Source organism: Lissotriton helveticus, chromosome 1_1 (assembly GCF_964261635.1).
Source record: "Lissotriton helveticus chromosome 1_1, aLisHel1.1, whole genome shotgun sequence".
Lineage (NCBI taxonomy): Eukaryota > Metazoa > Chordata > Amphibia > Caudata > Salamandridae > Lissotriton > Lissotriton helveticus.
The window spans coordinates 1,039,951,461-1,039,972,450 of NC_136057.1; the positions used below are offsets into that span (position 1 = coordinate 1,039,951,461).

The 20,990-nt window shown below is 47.7% G+C and overlaps 1 protein-coding gene and 1 non-coding gene across 3 annotated transcripts in view; both read right to left on the bottom strand.

Annotated features, from left to right (window-relative positions):
• Positions 1 to 20,990, bottom strand: part of SBF1 (SET binding factor 1) — a 1,592,200-nt gene that overhangs the window by 657,020 nt on the left and 914,190 nt on the right. The window lies entirely within an intron of this gene.
• On the bottom strand, positions 12,752 to 12,824 carry TRNAK-CUU (transfer RNA lysine (anticodon CUU)). The gene has a single exon. It is a non-coding gene; the product is annotated as a tRNA-Lys (tRNA).

Here is a 20,990-nt window from a genome sequence, read left to right on the forward strand (position 1 = left end):
GTCCTGGCTGCGACTGTATCGGGGGACTGAGCCTCCTCCCCCATTTAGCCTCGGATTAGTTCAGGTCGTTGCACCCTTCGTGGTCACGAGGGGGCGAGAAGTTTCGGGAGCTGTTATTAGCCTTGCGACGATCAATTTAGGTTGCGCATCAGGAGGACACGCGAATAAGAGGGGGATTTACATGATAAGAATTTAGGTTGCAACATAGACAGTGAATCAACTTTTAACGCTTACAGTGGAAAGTGTCGTAACCACTGGAATACATACCGAGGCAAATGCAAAGGTTCATGGCGAACATGCGACCAAAAACCCCGGAGTTTCACTTTTAGAGGCGTCAATTGCAGGGCCCGTTTGAACTCACACAAGAAAGGGGATTGAGAAAGGAGATTAATTTCTATTGGCGTAATTTCCAGCCTCTGTGACGCCGTCGTTTCAGTGTCGGTTACTAACTGAAAGGTTGGGAGTTCGAGCACAGCCAACTCCAGTTGGTAAACTCAGGCTCAAATGTCGGTGTATAAGTGAGCGAGACTGGAGTGGTTTCTCATTTACCCAATGGGAATGTGTTGTTGGTCCTCAAGATTGGCGAAATTGCTTTTAAAGAAGTTAGTAGCATGCATACATTATGTATTATGTCAACTATAATACCATGATCAGCCAAATACACAAGTTGCTGCTCACTGCTATTAAGACTTGGATGCTAACATAGGCCTCGAACAGGCATCTCAAAGAATGATATCCGTTGGGATCAAGCCCCGAGACCACGGATATCAGGAGCGGTGCAGGTAGAACGAAAGAGTAGACTGGGGGTAGCAGCTTCACCTCCTGAATGTACCAAATTGACTTCATCAGTGGGGGTAGTACTGCAACCCCTGGTTAACTTTAAAGAGACTCAATGGTCTAGGCAGATCAGGCCCCTAACATCTCCTGCTATCAGGAAGGACACATTACTTCATCTGGCCTTACATATTCATGGGCAACTACTGCCACTGCAAGCCATGCACACGGAAATTACAGTGCTTATGGCGACATGATACGTAAATTTTCACAGAACTCAAGAGGGCATACATTATGCAAAGAAAGTGCAGTTGTAATTGAGTGTTCCTCTTTAAGCCGGAAAGTTTGCCATTCAACACACGTTCGTCCTGGGAAGCACCCCTCGACTTCTTCTGGGCTGCAAAGATGTACAATATTACATAATGTATCAAGGGATCGGCTGGTGCGGCCATTCATGTTTGCAGAGGGAGACGTTATGGAACGAGCTCCTCAAAACAGATACTTTTAATTAGGCCCGTCAGAGTAGGAATCCACTCTGGACTTTGCTAGCTATAAAGATTGTATTTAACTATACCTGCACATCCTGCCCATAGACAAGATGGAATCTCATTACAGATTGGAATGAACGCATAATTTATCTCAGTAGTTTCCACGTGTCCTCAGAGGACTCACAGCGGAACTTGAGCGGTGTTACCCACAGCGGAACTTGAGCGGTGTTTTGATTCTCGCGGTGGACGAGGTCCGCTGCTTGAATTGCATACACCCAGTCGGGAAACCCCCCGGGTTGGACGCACGTGCTTCAAGAAATGCAATGACCTTGAAGCCGTTTAGGCGTTAGCTCTCCATAGGAGGTCTACAGTGGCAAATAAGAATGCGGTAATGCACTTTCGGGCCGTTTATTCCAATTTTCAAATATCATAACGTCGAACGGGCTGGGGAATAGTACCGATTAATGTGCGGGTGCCTTTGGGTTTTAATGCACATCTTGCTAGTTAAAGTAATATTGGCGCTTCACAACTGACGGTGGCACACTTCCAAATATATGAGAAATGTTTCTAAATTTCCCGAACAGCAGTGATGCGGCTGCTCCAGGCTGTTCTCCAGTCGCGACGTCATAGTTTACTGCATGAGATAGCGCGTGGACATGAGATGGGGTTGGGGCTGGCACGAGGTGCGCCCTCTACTCTCGCTCAAGGGCTTGCACATGGAAGTCCTTGCACTGCTGTGAACAGCAAACTACCCTTATAGCCGCGTCTCCCTCGCGTCTTCCTCTGTCATCTGTCTTAGCCCGAACAGGAAGCAGGAAGCACCTGGTACCTCATCGCCACTCGCAATGCTACAATACCTTTGTGCTTATTCGGGGCTCGAACACGCAGTAGGAGCCTGGATGGGTTCCCCACCCCGTGGAGAGGGCGAATTACTTCTCCTCATCTCATCTGTGAGCTGCCCTGCCCCGCCTGCCTGCCAAGCTGCAGCAGCAGGTGATGTCATTGGGTTATTGTCAGTTACTGCCAGCCATGGGGGGAGCGCTCCCATGCCTTTGCGGAGACGCCGCCACAGGCCGGAGATGTGTACTCCGTTGCACCTCGAGGAGTTAGACTCCACCACCGACATTGAGGGGTATATCTTTGTGACTCAAAACTGGGTTGTAGATCCCCCCACAATCTACATTTCTTCCCTGGTCCTCGTATTAGACTTAGGGCTGCCGTGTCATCACACGTGCGCATTGCCTTATGTTATTCCTATTGAATTAAGTAATTGAACACTTCAGAACTTCCCTTCCTGTCGCACGTTACTTTGCCTCGGATGCAGTCAGTAAATTACATTACATAATGACCATCTTCGGCTCCCAGGTAGGCAGTATCACCGTACAGTTGAAATCCCTGCAGCACCTGCCTGTACCTTCATCATAGCGATGCTGATGAACTGAGTTCATCGGGCCGTTTAACAGTTGCATCTGTTAGTTGTAGTGCCGTGCAGTGGTAAATTGACAAGGGCGGGTTTATAAGCAATTTATTTTAGAATAGTGATCATCCCTTTTATGCTGTGTATACTTCTACACTTGCTTTAGCTAAGTTATATATAATGGTGTTTCCGCTTTCGGTCATATGTTGTGATGCATTATAATGGGCATCAGCAGCCGGCATGGTATATAAGTTATTCCGTCCATGCAAGGGTCCACGTATACTGACTCCATTCGTGAGCGTTGATGTAGACATGCTCGACTCTTTCTCTGCCAAACGGTTATCAACAGTGAACTTGGGTGAATTAAGGCACTCCTAACGTTATGTCTGGGAATGTAAAGATCTCCGGGTTTACCGGGCCAAATTGCAGGGATCCTGGTAGTGTCACCGTTACTAAGAGCGACGCAGTATTAACAGCCTAACAGAGTCGCGGTAGTCATGCCAGATTTTGCGGGCACACCTCACGGTGCCCTGATCTGCAAACAATATAGACCAGAAGACATCTATATGATCTGGGGGTAAACTTCCGTTAAAACGAAAGCAACGCAAAAGACACAACAGATTCAGTTTCCTCTAGTAAATCGCACAGGAAGGTCCTATCACTTGGCGCGCTGACGGATAACAGATTTATTATAAGATTTACCCAGAATGCTAGAGGCAGGACACGGTCCGGGTCAATACAACAGAAAGCACACCCGCCGGTTCACATAGAACCACCCCAGCATCCCAGACAGCTTCCATGCGATAATTGAGGCGAATTACCTCTAAGCTCAAAGTCACCTATGGGTGTCATAGCCTGCTGCCCTAGATCACACCTGGAGGACAGGGTGAGAGCACATAATACTTTACCTGCGTGCCAATTGGGGGAACAACCACCAACTTACATTAGCCCTGACGGGATGCTCAGGTACACAGTAAACTAGTTAAGCTATAGGATGTTGGTAGCCCAACCCTGCCAGAGCTCCTGGGTGATTGAGCTATTGCCCCCGTGCAGGCAGAGCAGCACCCTCAAGGGACTCATCATTAGGAGAGCTGCGGGACAGGTGTCCTTAGGGCGGTGCAAACCTGTGCAACGAAGGGTTGCCGCAGACTTAGGGCGCCACAGACGCTGGCTAGTTAGAAGAAATAAACGGACTGCAGTTGACGTTGGAGTTCTCCATTTAAGTAGGCGGTGAGCTTCTTGCAATGAGTTCATGCAACCAAGTGGGACAGGGGGACGACCTTGATATCCAATCATCAAGGCTCTTAGCACAGATGGTTATCCGCAGCAGAGGTGAGATGATACAGCGAGGCCCCATGCAACCTGGAGAGTTTTGGCTTGACATGGGTGTCAGCAATTTAGAAGGCCGTTTTCATGCTTCAAGGGCTTTGGGTTAGGAAACATACCAGGGCCAGTTATAACTGGACAGGCGGTGTGCCCCACCACCTCCGTCCCAATGCCCTTGTCTTAGCTTCAGCCCCCTTTCAAATTTAAGTTGAGGCATGCCGGCGAAAGAGGGTAGACCGCTGCCGCGCACCGGACTCAGCGCACTGAGCAGTGAACTGGGATCACGTGCCTCTGATGGTCTGGAATGACTCCTGGCCCCATATGTAAAGGGGCGAGCTACCAGGAACACAGGAGGTTGCTCGCATGCGCTTACACGCATCCATGCGCAACTGGGAAGCACTAGAAACATCAGGATGCGGATAAAAAGCTAACTAAAGTCCAAGTGGGGATGGCGATTTTCCTCTTAGAATTGGGGGAAGCGCTAGAAAGAGCCGGACGTAGATAGAGAGGGAACTAAAGGCTAGGTAGTGGGGGCTCTGGGCGCAGCGGGTGCCACGCCCAGGGCTGTGGAAAAAAGGGAAGGCGACCCCCATACAGGACAGGCGCAGGAACAGGACCTGAAGCCACAGTGCGAGAGGCACCATACTGAGTCATACATAGCCAAGGGGCCCTTCTTGGGGACTTGGTTCAACGGCACCCTGTTAGTCCTTAGGGCGGTTGTAACCTGAGCAACCGGGGGTTTGCTAATAACGCCCCTCCTAGCTGGGCAAGGTGTGAGTTGACTCTCCCTTGTTCAGAGGTGGGCGGGGCAGGTGGACGATAGGTCCACCGGGGGGAGGCTTGCCTCCCCGGTCGACACGTGGCCAGGGCCACTAGTGTCTGCTTCTTTGGCTCTACTTCAGGCGCCCTGCAACAAGGGGTTGCGGGGTGGAGGGGTCGCCTGTCAGTTAACCCGCTCTGTTATTTGTATCACAAATAAACCTGCAACTTTTTATTCCCAAACATACTTGTCTGTGTATTATTTGGGTGGAGGGTTGTGGGGCAAGGGTACCGATGCAACTACTATGCGGGAGGCCCGCGGTCCCTGCAGGGGACCCCATAGGAGGGAAAACCCCGTAGTAGTGCGCAGGGAACCGCAGGCCCGCCTCGGGGAGGGTGGGTGGGCGGGGCCGGACATACAGGCCACCCCCCTTTCTTTGCTGACTATATGGGGCGCACGTCCTCCTTGGCGCCCTCTTTGCCGCTGCTCCTTGTCCCCGTTGGTCGCTCCCGGCTGTCCCCGCCAGCCCAGTCTCAGGCCCCGAGCCCCCTCCGCTCCCTCACTTCCCCCCACGACGCCGGACGCGAGGCCCGCAAATTCACTCCCCTCCCTACCGCTCACCCGATGGAAGGGGGGAAGTGGGGAGGGGGGAATAGTAATGATGTCTTTGTCTTCCAGGTTGCAGGAGGAGTTACAAGGCGACCCCCATACAGGACAGGCGCAGGAACAGGACCTGAAGCCACAGTGCGAGAGGCACCATACTGAGTCATACATAGCCAAGGGGCCCTTCTTGGGGACTTGGTTCAACGGCACCCCGTTAGTCCTTAGGGCGGTTGTAACCTGAGCAACCGGGGGTTTGCTAATAACGCCCCTCCTAGCTGGGCAAGGTGTGAGTTGACTCTCCCTTGTTCAGAGGTGGGCGGGGCAGGTGGACGATAGGTCCACCGGGGGGAGGCTTGCCTCCCCGGTCGACACGTGGCCAGGGCCACTAGTGTCTGCTTCTTTGGCTCTACTTCAGGCGCCCTGCAACAAGGGGTTGCGGGGTGGAGGGGTCGCCTGTCAGTTAACCCGCTCTGTTATTTGTATCACAAATAAACCTGCAACTTTTTATTCCCAAACATACTTGTCTGTGTATTATTTGGGTGGAGGGTTGTGGGGCAAGGGTACCGATGCAACTACTATGAGTGCAGAGACGGAGACAATGGTTAGAAGTAGTGCTTAATTTGTGAGCTGTCCAAAGTCCTGCTCAGATGCCTGCAGCCAATTCAATTAAACGTTAGCGCGCCGAATACAAACCCTGATTCTCTTGCACACAGTAAGTATCTGTGAAGAAAATAAGTGCCAGGTGAAATTAAGCACGGATTAGAAGGCTGCGTGCCAGTCAAAGTGCTTCTCTGCATTGGGAGCAGCACTGCAGCTTTGTCTGCTCTTAAACAGAGACCAGCTACTATATCCAGTGTCACGATGCTGTGAAACAGTCTCACCTTTCCAGCGTCTCATTGTGCGCTATGGTGCTTGCCGGCCTGCCCGATGACACAATGGGAAAACACTGAGGAACGTCACAGAAGAGCCCGTCCTGTCAACCCTTACTCCCCTTTAAGTCTGTAGTACAAACAAGAAGAAAACAGTTACTTACCTGTAACTACAGTTATCCAGTATTGGTATCTTTCATAGATTCACATGCCTGAATCATTCCCCGTCGCCGAGGCGGGAGTCCCACGGTAATAAAATATACAAAAGCAGTGCCTTAGAATAAATTTGTAGTAGGCTGACAAGACTATAGGCCCTAAAAGGCCCACAACTTGGAAGCCTTTCTACCTCATTATAAGAAAAGAACTGAAAGTAGTCCCAGCCAATCAGCTGTCAGCACCCTCAAGAACCTTCCCAGCAGAGGCAGTTCTCCTCAGATTTCCCCAGCACAAGTGAGAAGTACGTATCCCTAATATAGAACTGTTCTGCCGGGGAGGAGGGTGGGTGCATGTGAATCTATGAAAGATACCAATACTGGATAACCGTAGTTACAGGTAAGTAACTTGTTTTCTTATCCAGTATTGGGGTATCTTTCATAGATTCACATGCCTGAATCAGAATAGCAAGCAGTAAACTTACATCAGTCATTTGCGGAAGGTGGGAGACAAAGCGTAATTCCATATATCCCCCACTCATCCGGAAGGTTATAGAGCACTAGAAATGTAAATATACATAAATGCAGAAAACCTTCTAAAAAGAAAGAATTATATTCAGATAACACATCTCATATTAAACAAGCATTTACAATGCAACGGTTTCGCCTTTGCAAAAGTTAGAGCTATTGGCATTGTAAATGACAACATTTTTATTTATGTGTTGGTTCTGAAAACAGATAAATAAATGGCATTGTCATTTACATTGCGAATAGCTTAATCTCTCGCAAATGTGAGACCTATTGTACCCTACTGGATGAGCTCAGCAGACAGCAATTACTTGCAGACTAGTTCTATAACACAACAGTGACACTGCTAAATCCAGCGCTTCACAATAGAAACAGAAATGATACATGAGAAGATTACGAGTGAACAAATTACAAAAGCAGACGTTAAGTTACATGAGGCAAGTGGAGTGATGTGGCAGCCACCACGGCATCATATAGTGCAGGGGCAGTGTGATACTGGTGTTGGGGCACTGGCACCATGCAGTGCAGTGGGGGAAGCCACTAAGCCACTAATGGTGAATGGGTTCTGGGATCACAGAGTAAAGGTGATACTGTAGTAATGGTGAAAGGACGCTGACACCATGCAGTGCGGGGGGACTTAATGTTTGCACAACGGCTGCTGGCACTATACAGTGCTTAGGTAGTACATTAACAGTGCAGGGGTTCTGCCACTATACAGTTTGCTCTGAAAAAGATGCCCTGCCCTTGCAACAATGATGCGCAGCCTTTACTTGTTCCTTTGTGAAGACAGTCTTTTAGAGACTGTTCTCCTTTTAGATGAAAATAGGGCAGCAGTTATGGTCACACTTTTTGTTAATTTAGTTGCCAGTCAGCTCCAAATCAAAAGAAAATAAGGCTGCGGAGTGTAATTAACAGTCAGTTCAGTCGTTGTGTCCCTTATCTAGCCCCTGAGCTTTGTTAAAATTGCCATCTGAAGGCTGAAGGGAAATCGATTTGATTCTAATCGCACCATGAAAAGAACATGATCTAACTGCTTTCAGCCCTCCGTAAATCTGTACGAGGTCTCTAGCACAATGCAACTTCCAATTTAAAAAGCACTGAATGTCTCGTCAATGACTCTGTGAAGAAAAAAGAACAAGAAGCAGACATAAAAATTCCAATAGTTGTTTAAGCATTAAAGTTCATTTGCAGCACAGCGGACGTGAAAGGGGCTGACCTCTCAAACCCCCTCTCAGGTCTATGAAGTCGTAGCCTTGACAAGCCAGCATTGAAGGGGCTCATTGACTCTGAAAGGCTACTCTGTCAATGGCGAGCAGCGGCAATGGGCTCGGCACAGCGCATGCATCTGCCTGCCCACCCGTCGCTCGACCAATGGCAGGCCCGATTCAGGAGCTTAAATCTACCTTGTCTTTCCCCTAATACCTTTAGAGAATAGATTAAGATCACTATACAAAGTTTGCGTCAAGGTTTCAAGTTTTCCTGCTCATTATGAAACGAAGTGAAAAGCAATGTACCCGGGCACCGACCATTTTATTGGGGCCTTTCAAGGAACATTTTAATTGGCAAAAGCATTCCTTTGTGCTTTCCCGGCCTACCTTCCCTTACCAAATAGCACTCAGTCAAAATGCGTGTTGTTTCACGCCATCTGCGCTAAATATTCTAATCATATGTAAATATTTAAAGAGACTGCAGTACTTGCAACAAAACTTTTTATACATGTTATACATTCTAGCTCTTTTTGAGCGAGTATAAAGGCTCACTCACATGCATCTCTCTCTGCCATTACTGATGTGAGAATCGAGTAAATCATACGCCTTGTTTCACAAGTACAACCCCAAAGCTGTGTACACCAAACCCAACAACCAAATTAATTGTAGCATACTAGGAAACTACTCAACCTCTGCTCGTGCAAAGCTAAGAGAAGTAACAATGTTAACAAAACTCTAAAAACCACGAATCTTTAACAACCATGAGACGTGCAGGTTCATCAATCACCGCTCACTTGACATGGCGCTGATTTACAGAGAGGAGCAGGTGACGAGGCAACACCCTCAAAGGATCGTCGCTGGAGTGAAACACTTTCAACACACAGCCGAACGCACACTCAAACTCTTGATTGTGAGGACATGCCACAACAAGAACAACGGGAGGGGGGGTGCGGGAACGGGCAAACACGGACAGCGGGAGGGGGCGGGAACGGGCACACACGGACAGCGGAAGGGGGAGGCGGGAACGGGCACACACGGACAGCGGGAGGGGGACATGCATAATAACGGAGGCAAACAGGCAAAGAGGGTTGAGAAAGAAACAAGGACGCACTCACCTGGACATCTTCCGGCGGCAAATGATAATAAAAACACGGCGTCCAAAAAAAAAAAAATAGGAACCGCCCCCCGCCGCAATGACGACGTTAAAGGGGTGGGATGAGTAAAAATCGCGGGAACGCCCACGAATCTGCCCCGGCAATGACGGGCAGATCTGTCTTCCAATGGCTAGCCTCCATTTATGGAGCTAGCCAATGGAAGACAGAGGCGGGATTAAGCTCCATACTGTTTACAAAAGTTTTCGCCTGCGCGATACTGCTTGCGCAGTAAACGGCAGGCGAAACCTAAAAAGGGGCCTGAGGAGCTTGGGGGGACTCTTACAATAAAGACGTTGATTTTTACCTTTCGTCCTTCTTGAAATAAGCCAGTCTTACTAACGACGTCATAACGTACGTGCCTCTACGTACTGCCTTTACCAAAAAAATAGAAAAGGGACCACAAAACATTGAAGACGGAGAAGTCCATCAATGAAAAACAGGGAGTATTTTTTTTAAATATACAAAGTATAAATAATTTTAGGGGACATATAAGGAATTGGGGCAGGGATCGAAAAACGCACTTACAATGAAAATGCAATTATCATGCATAATTATACAACGAAAATCGTTGAATAACTATGCGTGGTAAAGGCATTTTCGTTGTAAAGCATACTCGTGGTAGTGGCATTCGCGTTGTAACGCATGCGTGGAAAAGGCATGCATTGCAACGGAATGCGTAGAAACATCATACAACCCGTCTGCATTCTCCCAAACCCACGAGGGTCTGCAAGTTGTATCTGTAAGGGAGCAAGACTTGGTCAGAAGGCCGCCTCTTTGCTCATAATTAACTGTTACTTCAACCCTCCAAAAACCTCAGGAGCATGAGCCATGGATTCCTGGTGCTCAAGTATAAAAGAAATCCTGGAATCCCATCCCTCTCAGGAAGTGGTGATGGGAGGAGATTTTAACACCAAGGTCCTCAACAGACATCTTACAGTTGAACAAACTAGCAAGGATCGACAACAATTCAGCAAGCTACTTTCCTCATGCCACTTAAAATCTGCAGACCAGGCATTGACACAAGCCAAGAACACAACATGTCCCACATTAAAAAATATTTCAGTAATCGATTATATTTGTATGCCTGGCCCCTTGGCAAAACATCTACAAAGTTTTGAGATTAAAAAAACCGAGATGAGAGTGATCATAATGCTCTAGTTATAAACCTGGATTTAAACCATCAGACAGCAGACAAAGGCTAGGGGTTAGGCATCTCAACTGGAGCTGAAACACTGGCATTAGTCAGAAGAATCAAATGGCGACCTTTTTACTCGCCACAGTTGGTCAAATGGTTTGGTGACGGAAAGAACAGGCAGAAGAATCGACCAGGCAAACAGCTCCTAATGCAATGGGACAATTTGACCAAAGATCTGCTAGAATCTGTCTCGGGAAGCTGGGGTCGTTTAAACCACACACATCCAGTGCAAAATTACCCACAAACACACTTGCCGAAACGGTTCATTAACCCTTCATGGAAGAACTTAAGGAGGACCACCCGTATGTACAAACTGAATCCAACGAGCAGAAATCTTCAGGTAGTAAAAGTTGCAAGGGAAGCCCTCAAAGTGATCTGGGAGCTCAAATTCATACTTCAAGAGGAGAAGTGAATACAAATATTTGAGATGCTTAACCACTTGGCTGCTAAGGGGTATGCATGTAGGTCCATTGACTTTCCATTGAAATCAATGGGCCCTACATGACGAGTTACCCTTGTCATTAGCACTGAAGGGGTTAAAGAAAGATCACTAGCTCGTTTTTGGAGGTACGTAAATAACAAATTCACCACGGAGGTCAAGGGAAAACGCAGTCCGGGCAATGGTTTGGGAGAACCACGTCACAGGCCTGTTTTTTGTACATAATAATATAAATGAAACAGAGTGGAACAATACCAAGATTTAACCTCATCTGCTCGAATTGTAACACTAATGGAGGGGGGTGGAGACCCAGGCCCAAATGGTCTCTCAGCAGGATTGTAAATGTGCCCCAGAAGATTGGGCGGCTCTCCTAACACCGCTTTTCAACTCGGCCTATTCAATGGGCCAAGTCCCCGATGCCTGGAGATGCTCCACTCTATGCCCGGTTCTTAAAAATGGAACCCTCGAAAACCAATCAACTACTGCCTTATAGCCGAGCTAGATTTAGAGGTAAAGGCATATGCTCAAATTTTACTGAAAAAGCTGAAAAGCTGGGCCGAAGAAATAGAGCTGCTACCCTTCTTTCGAACAGGGTTCTGCGGGGATGCAGCGACCACTGATAACATCATAGCTTTATCTGCCCTTTGCCACCAAGCTATACAGAACAACCAACCGCCACTTTTTTTACTGTTTTATTGACTTCACTTTGGCATTTGATAAAGTTAACAGACAGACCCTGTGGAAGAAACTAGCAAGCTGGGGTATTCCCTCTCCCTTTTTAAATGCCATAATCTTGCTTTACTCTGAAACCTGGGTCCAAGTGAAAACAGGTCTGATGTCAATATCGAAAAAAATATCGACCACCGGGTCTGAAACAAAGCTGTGTGTTGGCACCACTACTTTTCAACCTATACACGGCCAATCTGGGAAAAGCCCTGACTACCAGTTGTCTTGCTCCTCCTCGTCAAAGGCATAGACCCCTTCATATTCTTCAATATGCGGACAATATAGTTATTATGGACCACACCAAAGTGGCATCCAATGAGCATTGAGCAGACTACAGGAATATAGTGCAGCAAATTCTCTTACCATCTACCCGGACAAGACACAAATACTTGTAGTCGGTCGCTGTAAAAATAAACGAGACCTATTGGCTATGCCAATGCTTGTTTTTATTGGGCTGACGAGTATTTATAAACTCAGGTCGAAAAACATAATGAGAAAGAACAGCAGTGGAGTCTGGAATGTTGTCCCTTCTGAAACTTACTCTAAAACAGAAAATGCTAAGAAATCCCATAAAGTATTTCAGAGTTGTCTAAATCATTTCTGAATGATTATTAGAGCAAACACAGGAATAATTGCAATGTAACACACATTCCTTTTAACGTTTAACCACCCTTGTTCCAGAATTGTAAAACGTAAACAAGTGGACACTAGACTATTTTTTTCTAAAATAGGAGACAAACCTAGAAGATCCCGGTTTGTATTTTCTAGGATTTAATACTGAATCTAAGTGTGATTTGACTATAAATGCAGCACAGCCTCGTTGTCGTAATCTTTTCTGAATATATTTGTTTTATTATATACTAAACCGATCGCCTGTATTTTAGTTCGCTAGAAGGACCACGATTTAACTGCAAAGTAAACGTTTTCAGCAGTGTAGCATACCATAAAAATACTGTACGAAATAAAACACGGGCAAAGCAACGTTTTCACTAATACACCATAAAAATAATGTATACAAAATATTTAATACGAAACAGCGCTTTTTCAATGTATTGTGCCTTAAGCATACTATCTAAAGTAATAAAAAGTAAAATGAATTTAAAAATGTAATGGGCCCAACGTGGGGCTCGAACCCACGACCCTGAGATTAAGAGTCTCATGCTCTACCGACTGAGCTAGTCGGGCGCCTGCTTCTCAACTAGCATTTTTCATATACAATGAACAAAAAGGAGCCTACAGAATAATTTTAGATTCCATAGACATTTTCGTGTACGCACAGTACTTGGATGAGAGAGACCAAAGCTCTGATATAATTCATTTAACCACTCTAAAAATATTTAATTCTATGTTGTACAATGGGAACATAGACTATTCCGCCAGGAGCCTAATGGGCTGTACTCTGTGCTGCATGCGCAAGAGAGCGTCACATCTTGGACTCCAACTGTCACGTGCACCGGGTTAAAAGTACCCATTGGCCAACTGCCAACCCCTGGCTCCGCCTGATTTGCGCTTCAAGCTGTCAGTGGCACATCTCGTCCAAGATTAAGACCATCTGATTGCAAGTGTCTTGCAGCTATCTGCGAAAGCTGTGACTGTTAAACCCTTACCTTTGTGTGAGTTACACTTGTGTGCAGACTCCGTCCTTTCTGCCACACAATACCGATCTTTATGGACTGCTGCGAGTCGGTAGCGTTTCAAAATGGCGGAGAGCTCTTTGTATTAACTCTTTTCTGTATTTCACGGGCTCTTAAAAGAAGGTGTAAAGTGGAGGTGCTAGCTGGAATTGGGTATATTCTCAATGCAAGCAACATTCTTCTTGTATAGACATTTAACTGAGCGATCGTGAATATTGTCTTACAAAACGCAAGGTAAATAAAAACAAGTCAGGTCCCGGGCCGGCCAGCCAATCACAGCGCGGCCCGGGGAATGACGTCACGGGGGTGTCCCGGCCCGGCAGCCAATGACAGCGCGGCCCAGGACAAAGGGGCGGGACTTAAAAAAAGACAGAGAAACGCCCCCTAATCGCGTTTTCAGGGGAAAGCGTGATTGACAGCCTCTGTCTCCCAATGGCTAGCCTCCATTTATGGAGCTAACCAATGGGAGACAGAGGCGGAACCAAAGCCCCATATGTAGGATCATGAGATTTCGCCGTGGGCGGAGCAACTGCTACGCAGTTGCAACGCCCAGGGCGAAACCTAAAAACAGCATTTGACAAGCAAAACATTACAGTGTTTTATGCATACTCTTATGATATGGATCTAATGTGAGAGACCTTTAAAAGTCTAACCCTAATGAAGAAGATGCTGCAGCACCACTTGTCCCACTGCTGTATCATCCTGTGATGCCGACTGCAAGCAATAATGCTTTGTGAAGGTATGGACACTCTTCCACGTAGCAGCTCGGCAAATGTCCTCCAGCGTGACCCCAGCAAATAAGGCTGTCGACCCCGACATCATTCTGGTAGAATGTGCTTTTACCTTTCTGGTTAAAGGCTTGTTAGCCTTTTCGTGACAGAATTGTATTACTGAAGATAACCACCTGGCTATCGTTGCTTTCGTCACAGCTTGTCCCAGCGCAACTTGACCATAAGCAATGAACAACTGATTAGATTTTCTTATGTCTTTAATTTTCTGTAGATAGAACTTTAGACAACGCTTCACATCCAGGGAATGTAGGGCCTTTTCTGCCGGTGTGACAGGATCCGGGAAAAAAGTCTTTAATTTTACCGGCTGGTTTAAATGAAATTGAGACGGTACTTTAGGAATGAATCTTGGATTTGTTCTCAATGTGACATAGTCTTTCGAGAAATGGAGGAAAGGTTCTGAAATGGTGAAAGCCTGAATTTCACTAACCCTCCGGGCTGAAGTGAGAGCTAGTAAAATAGCCACTTTCCAGGTTAAGAATTTCGATTCAGCTCTATGAATAGGCTCGAAAGGTCTTCTCATCAATTGGGATAAGGCAATATTGAGATCCCATTCGGGAGGTGGAAGTAGTATTGGAGGAAAGGCTCTAAACAATCCTTTCAGAAATTGCTTTATCAGTGAAGAAGAACATAGTGAAGGCTTGTTCGAACTTCTCCTGAATCAGGATATGGCGGCAAGATGTACCTTAATAGAAGAGAATACTAGACCCGCCTTGGCCAGCGAAAGTAAGTAAAGTAGGATGTCCACAGGTGGAGCTTGAAGAGGATGGATATTATTAGCTTCGCACCAACAACAGAAGCGTTTCCATTTGAAACGATACGTTCGGATAGTACTCTGAGCACGGGCTTGAGACAGAATTGCTCTACAGTCTTCAGAGATTTGGAGATCTTTAAACTCTAAGAAGTCAGGAGCCAGGCGTGCAAGTGCAGCGAATGCGGGTCCGGGTGCAGAATCTGACCTCCTTCCCTTGACAGCATGGAAAGTGTTGGCTTGAGACCAATTGGAGGTTGTTGAGATAGCAGGAGCAGTTCCTGGAACCAATACTGCCTCGGCCAGCGAGGAGCAATGAGGAGAAGAGTGCAATGTCCTCTCTTCATCTTCTGCAGAATCCTTGGTATTAACGGTATCGGGGGAAAAGCGTATGCATAGATTCCTGACCATCTCACGGACAGGGCATTCCCTCTTGACCCCCGTTGAGGAAATCTGCTGACGAAGTACAGGCATTTGCTGTTCTGCTGTGTCGCAAACAGATCCAGAGTTGGTGTGCCCCAACTTCGGAAGATCCTGTTCCTGTTCCAGCTCTCATTCGTGGCAACCTGCGAGGGATCTGCTGAGGTTGTCGGCTAAAGAATGTTTAACCCCCTTTACATGCTCCGCTCTGAGTGTTATGCCCTGTTCTATAATCCACTCCCACATCTCTTGAGCTTCCTTCGATAGAGATAGAGATCTCGTTCCCCCTTGCTTGTTGATGTAAAACATGCTGGTGGTATTGTCCGTACGCACCAGCACTGAAGAATTTGCAATTCTCTGAAGGAACGCTTGCAGAGAAAGGAAAATGGCTCTTAATTCGAGACTGTTGATGTGTTTCTGTCGATACTGATGAGACCATCGGCCTTGACTCTGGAGGTAGTGAAGATGGTGTGAGAAGTTGGCCTGGTATATGATGTTCACTATTCTAGTGAGCACCTTGCACCAGTCCAAACAACCCTTATGGTGATGGTTGTAAAGTCAACCTTATAGACCAGCTATCCTAGTGGTAGCATGGACAAAGCAGTCTTAGGCTAAACTCAAGAGGGCACTTAATACCAAGTGAAAGGACACCACACAGGTTGTATATCAAAATATATATGTATTTATTTCTAACACAATCCTCTGAACTCTTTATGAGGTCAGAGGCACCAGCACATAACAAGATACTTAATCAAAATACAATAAGTTGCACAAAATACAGTAATGCCCTAGGGGCACTTCGAACCATATACTAAAATAGTGGTATAAGAACCACACCACGAACAAAGGAAAGGCCTAGGGCCTGGAGAATCGCTAGGGCTACACTGTACTACCAATGGATAGAGAGCAGGAGGCCCACGGGATGCGCATGCAGTGTCTTTACACGCCCGCAAGTTACCATAGAGTTAGAATGGGAACGAAAGAATTGGAAACTAGTTCTTTTAGGACACTTCCGAATGGACTAGGAAAAAGCTACTTGAAACTAGGACACTAGGATAGTCAATACCCACAGGAGTACCGAAATACTGGCGTTACCTCACCCACAGGAAGCGGGTGCATAGGTGTCAAAGGGTATCGGGTTTCGTCGCTGATTCCTATGGAGCCTTGGAGAAAGATGCTGCAGGCGACCAGGAGAGAAGTGTCCGGGTGGATCCAAGGGCGGATCGAGGATGAAGAGTACCTGAAAGCAGAGGGGACAGAGTCTGGGTCACTAGCCAGTGACCAGGATGGAACCAGGAAGGAACCAGGCGATGTCGGGATGCGATCAGGTGATGTCGTGAAGCTGGTCTCTGCAGCCACGTGGACCAGGAGGTGTCGATGACGACCAGGAGCTGGGCACGGACTGTCCCGTGAAGGATCTCACTGTCGGCGGTGTCGGCTTCCGGATTGGAGTCAACAAGCCTTGGCAAAGGCAACCCACGCAGAAAAGGAAGATGGCTTCTTAATCAGACCAGCAAGGTCTGATGGGCTGCTCCTTTTCAGGGGAGCAAGGGCCAGTCTGGAGCAACCAGACCAGCGTTGTAAATCAAAGGTTTCGTCGTCACAGAGGCCACTAGCCAACAGGCAAGTGACCGGACAGACGCGTCAAGCAGGAAAATGCAGAAGGGCCCCACGCAGAACTCGTGGAGTGTGGAGGGCAGATCTTTGGTGCAGTTGGTGCTCGGGGCTGGGGCTTCTCAATCCCCAATGCACAACTTCCAGGGTGCCTCAGAAGTTGCACGGAAAGCAATTCGCTGGCTTTCCAAGATGGCCGGTCCAACGTCTTGCGTCGCCTCCACGGGTCTCAGCTTTGCTGTGGCTGTGGATCGGGCTGAAGGAAGTCTGGAAGTCCGGGTCTTGTCAGGCTCTGTGCTCGGGCTCCAACAGGAGCGTCAACAAAGCAAACCATTGATCGCTCGATGGTGCCTGATTGTGCAGGGTGGTCACTCCTTGACCACAAGGGAGATTTTTCAGTCTTCTACGTCGAGTAGGATGTCGAAGGTCCAGAGATTCGTATCACAGTTTTAGCCAGGATAAATCTAAAGTCTTGGGACTCAGCTCCTACCTATATACCAAATTTAGGGGCTGGATTACCTGCTAGGTCCTTCCTATGGGTGGGACCCAGGAAGGGGGTGGTTACACCCCTTTCCCTTTGTCCAGTTTCACGCCAGAGCTGGGGCTGCAGTGCCCCAGCACCGGTTTGAACTGGCCTATGCATGGGACACCTTGTGTGCCCCAGGCAGTGTCTCATTTCATTCAGCCCTCCCTGCCCCAATACACTATAGCCTGTCTGGGGGAGTTTGTCCTGACGTTCCTGAGACAAGAATGCTTTGCACTCTTGAGTGTCCAGTGAGGCTCCCACAAAGGTTAACATCTGTAGGGGCTGCAGTTGTGACTTCTTTGCATTTAAAGTGAGGCCTAGACTTGAGAATAGACGAAGGGTGCTTCTGACCGCTTGTCTTGTGATCTGTTTCGATGGTCCTTTGAGCAGCCAATCGTCGAGGTATGGGAAGACCTGTATCCCCTGGGACCTCAACGCTGCAGAAACTGGGGCCAAGCATTTTGTGAATATTCTTGGTGCCGACTTCAGCCCGAATGGAAGCACCTTGAATTGAAAGTGGACGCCAGCCACTGTGAATCAAAGGTATTTGCGATGTTTGGGGTGTATAGGGATATGGAAGTAGGCGTCTTCCAAGTCCAGAGAAGCCATATAATCGCCTTCGTTGAGACAATTGAGCACATCTGCCAATGTCACTATGTGAAAACTCTGTTTCTTCAAGAATTTGTTGAGCTTGCGCAGATCCAGAATCGGGCGCCACTCTCCCGATTTTTTCTTTATTAGGAAGAAGCAAGAGTAGAATCCTCTTCCTTTCTGCGAGATTGGAACCTTCTCTATCGCATTCTTGCGAAACATGTTTAAGGCCTCTTTGAACAGTAAGTGAAAACGAGGGGGAGGGGGACCCTTGGGCGGAGTCGTAGGTGGTTTCTTTAAGAACCCCAGAGTGTGTCCTTTTTCCACTAAATCGAGGACCCACCGGTCCGATGTGATGTTCCGCCATTGATGGTAAAATGCAGAGATCTTCGCGCCCATAGGGAGGAAAGGATGTTGGACTGGCATCCGGCAAAACTCATTGACGTTTGTTTGAATCTTGTCCTTGATTGTTTGATCTTCGTCTCCCTCCCTGACGAGAGAAATCGAGATAAATTACTGGAGGTAGACTGTCGGTATGATGACTGGTAATACTGTTGCTTGTACTGCGATTGGTATTGCCTGTTCTGTTGGTTATGGTAATTTCCTCTGGAAGAAAAACCACGACCTCTTGCTCCTCTAAAAGAACCTCTCTTGTATTGCAGGGTACCAAGCGATTTTGCGGTATCAGTATCCGTTTTGATGGTGAGCAAGGCGTCATCTATGTGCTTACCGAAGAGCGAGTCACCGTCGTAAGCCATATCGAGGATCTTTGTTTGAACCTCAGGTCTGAAGGAGGTTGCTCTGAGCCAGTCTTGGCGTCTGAGCACCGCAGCACCCGCTAACTGATGGAAATTAGTATTTGCAATGTCTAGGGCGCAATCTATTATTTCTGAAGCTGCCCTTTCTCCTTCCAGCAGTATCTTACGCGCCTCTTGTTGACGATCCTCCGGTATCAACTCAAGGAATTCAGACAGCTCCGACCACATCTGTCGGTCGTAGCGGGCAAGAATCGCAAGAGAATTTGCTGCCTTGATAGAGGTTGCAGCATTGATGGAAAACTTCTTGCCTATTAGGTCCAATCTTCTACCCTCTTTGTCCGGCGTCGTCGAGATTGGAGTGGACGGATTCTTGGACCTCTGTTGAGCGGCTTGAGATATCACAGAATCCGGACGTGGGTGGCCCACCAAACAGGATGGAGTGTCTGGCGGTGCTCTGTACTTTTTCTCAATACGAGGAAGGACTGCAGGGATAGAAGTGGGTGTCTTCATAATTTTTAGACCTTCCTGCCAAATAAAGTCTATAATGGGTATGGCCCTGGTGATCTTCCTATACCCCTCTTTAAAATCGTGTAAAAAGCAGTCCGACTGCTCAATGGTAACTGGCAGTTCAGCCCTTTGCATGATATTATGAAAGCCGCCAATGTCCTCCGGCGGAGAATCAGAGGGTTGTGGCAAAGGAGGCGAAGGCATGGGTATTACGTAATCATCCCATGGATCCGCAGGTGTGTTGTCTTGAGGCAGCTCACCTTCCTCTCTTCCGTCTTGATCCGAAGAGGAAGCATCCCGATCCTCCTGTGGTGCGGGTTCTGCAGTGTGTCTTGGTGACACTGGAGGCTGCGGTGGAGGAGGGGCAGGTACGTCCGCACGCTTGGCGTGGACGGTGTCGGTGGGAACCTTCGGCGATAGTCTGCCAACATGGCTTGCAAATCCTGTATCAACGAAGGAGGGAGATGACTTGTCTCCTCCAAACGTGGAGGTCTGTATGGCTGTCTATGGAAAGGTGCAAACAACTCCTCTTGGTAGTAATGTCCTTGCATATCCTCTTCGTCCTCTTCATCCTGGCATTTTATGTGCAATTCGGATGGATGGCGTGCAATCCCAAAGGGACCTTCATTATCCCCGTCATCCTCCTCAGAATCCTCTTCCTCCCCATATGATTCTAAAATCTGCGATGGTAGCAGTGGGGAAATATTAGAGTAGTCTTGCCTATGATAGGTCTTAAGCTGAAAATGAGTATAGGCCACAGGTGAGACAAGAGACACCTGAGGTGGAACAGCCCAGGGTCTTGTTGGCGGAGTCTTGGTGATAACTGGACTCCTTGTGGATTTAGGCGTCTTAACAAGCTGTGCTGAAGGCGGCTGGCTCATTGGTGGAAGTCCCGTCGACGAGCTCGTCGTCGACGGTGGTATTGTAGATGGACTTTTCGTCGACGGGGCCGTCGTCGATGGGGTCGTCGTCGACAGGGCTGTCGTCGACGGGGCTGTCGTCGACGGGGCTGTCGTCGACAGGTTCTTAGATGATGAAGTCGTCGACGGGCTCTTCGTCGACGAGATCTTCGTCGTCGACGGGCTCTTCGTCGACTATGATTTTGACGTCGAAGGGGCTTTTATCGTCGATGACTTCGTCGACAGAGGAATCGTCGATGAAATGGTCGTCGACGATGATTTTGCGTCCTTAGCCCCTGAAGATTTCTTAGTGGAAACCTTAGCTGATACAATAGGTGAGGTAATGGCAGATGTAGATACCGTCACAGAAGAGCTTGAGATGGCAGAAGTCACAGAGACTGTGGGAGAAGACACCAGAGAGACAGTCTTAGTCTGCTTTACTCACAGTTTTAGAGGAAGATCCTGGAGATGGAGAAGCTGGAGATTTGAGGAGAGGACGATCTCATTGAGGGTTCAGACTCTCCATGAGAGGATTTGTGTTGTTTTTTCCTCTCAGGAGTAGAGCTATCTCTGGATCTGGCTTTTTTGCTGGATGTTGAAGCTTGTTTTCATCATCTGCGGAAGATGATTTGAGCCAAAGTAGAACCCTTGCCTCCCTGTCCCTGATGGTTTTGGCAGGGAAGGTGCGGCAAATCCTGCAATCCTTCACAATATGAGAAGGATGCAGGCAGTAGATGCAGTCCTTGTGCTGATCATCTACATGGACCCTCTTCTTAACACAGGTCCTGCAGGCCTTGAAAAGAGCTTTCTTCTCAGACATTCTGAAGAAAAAATTGAAAACTGAGTAGGCACTCGGGGAGACT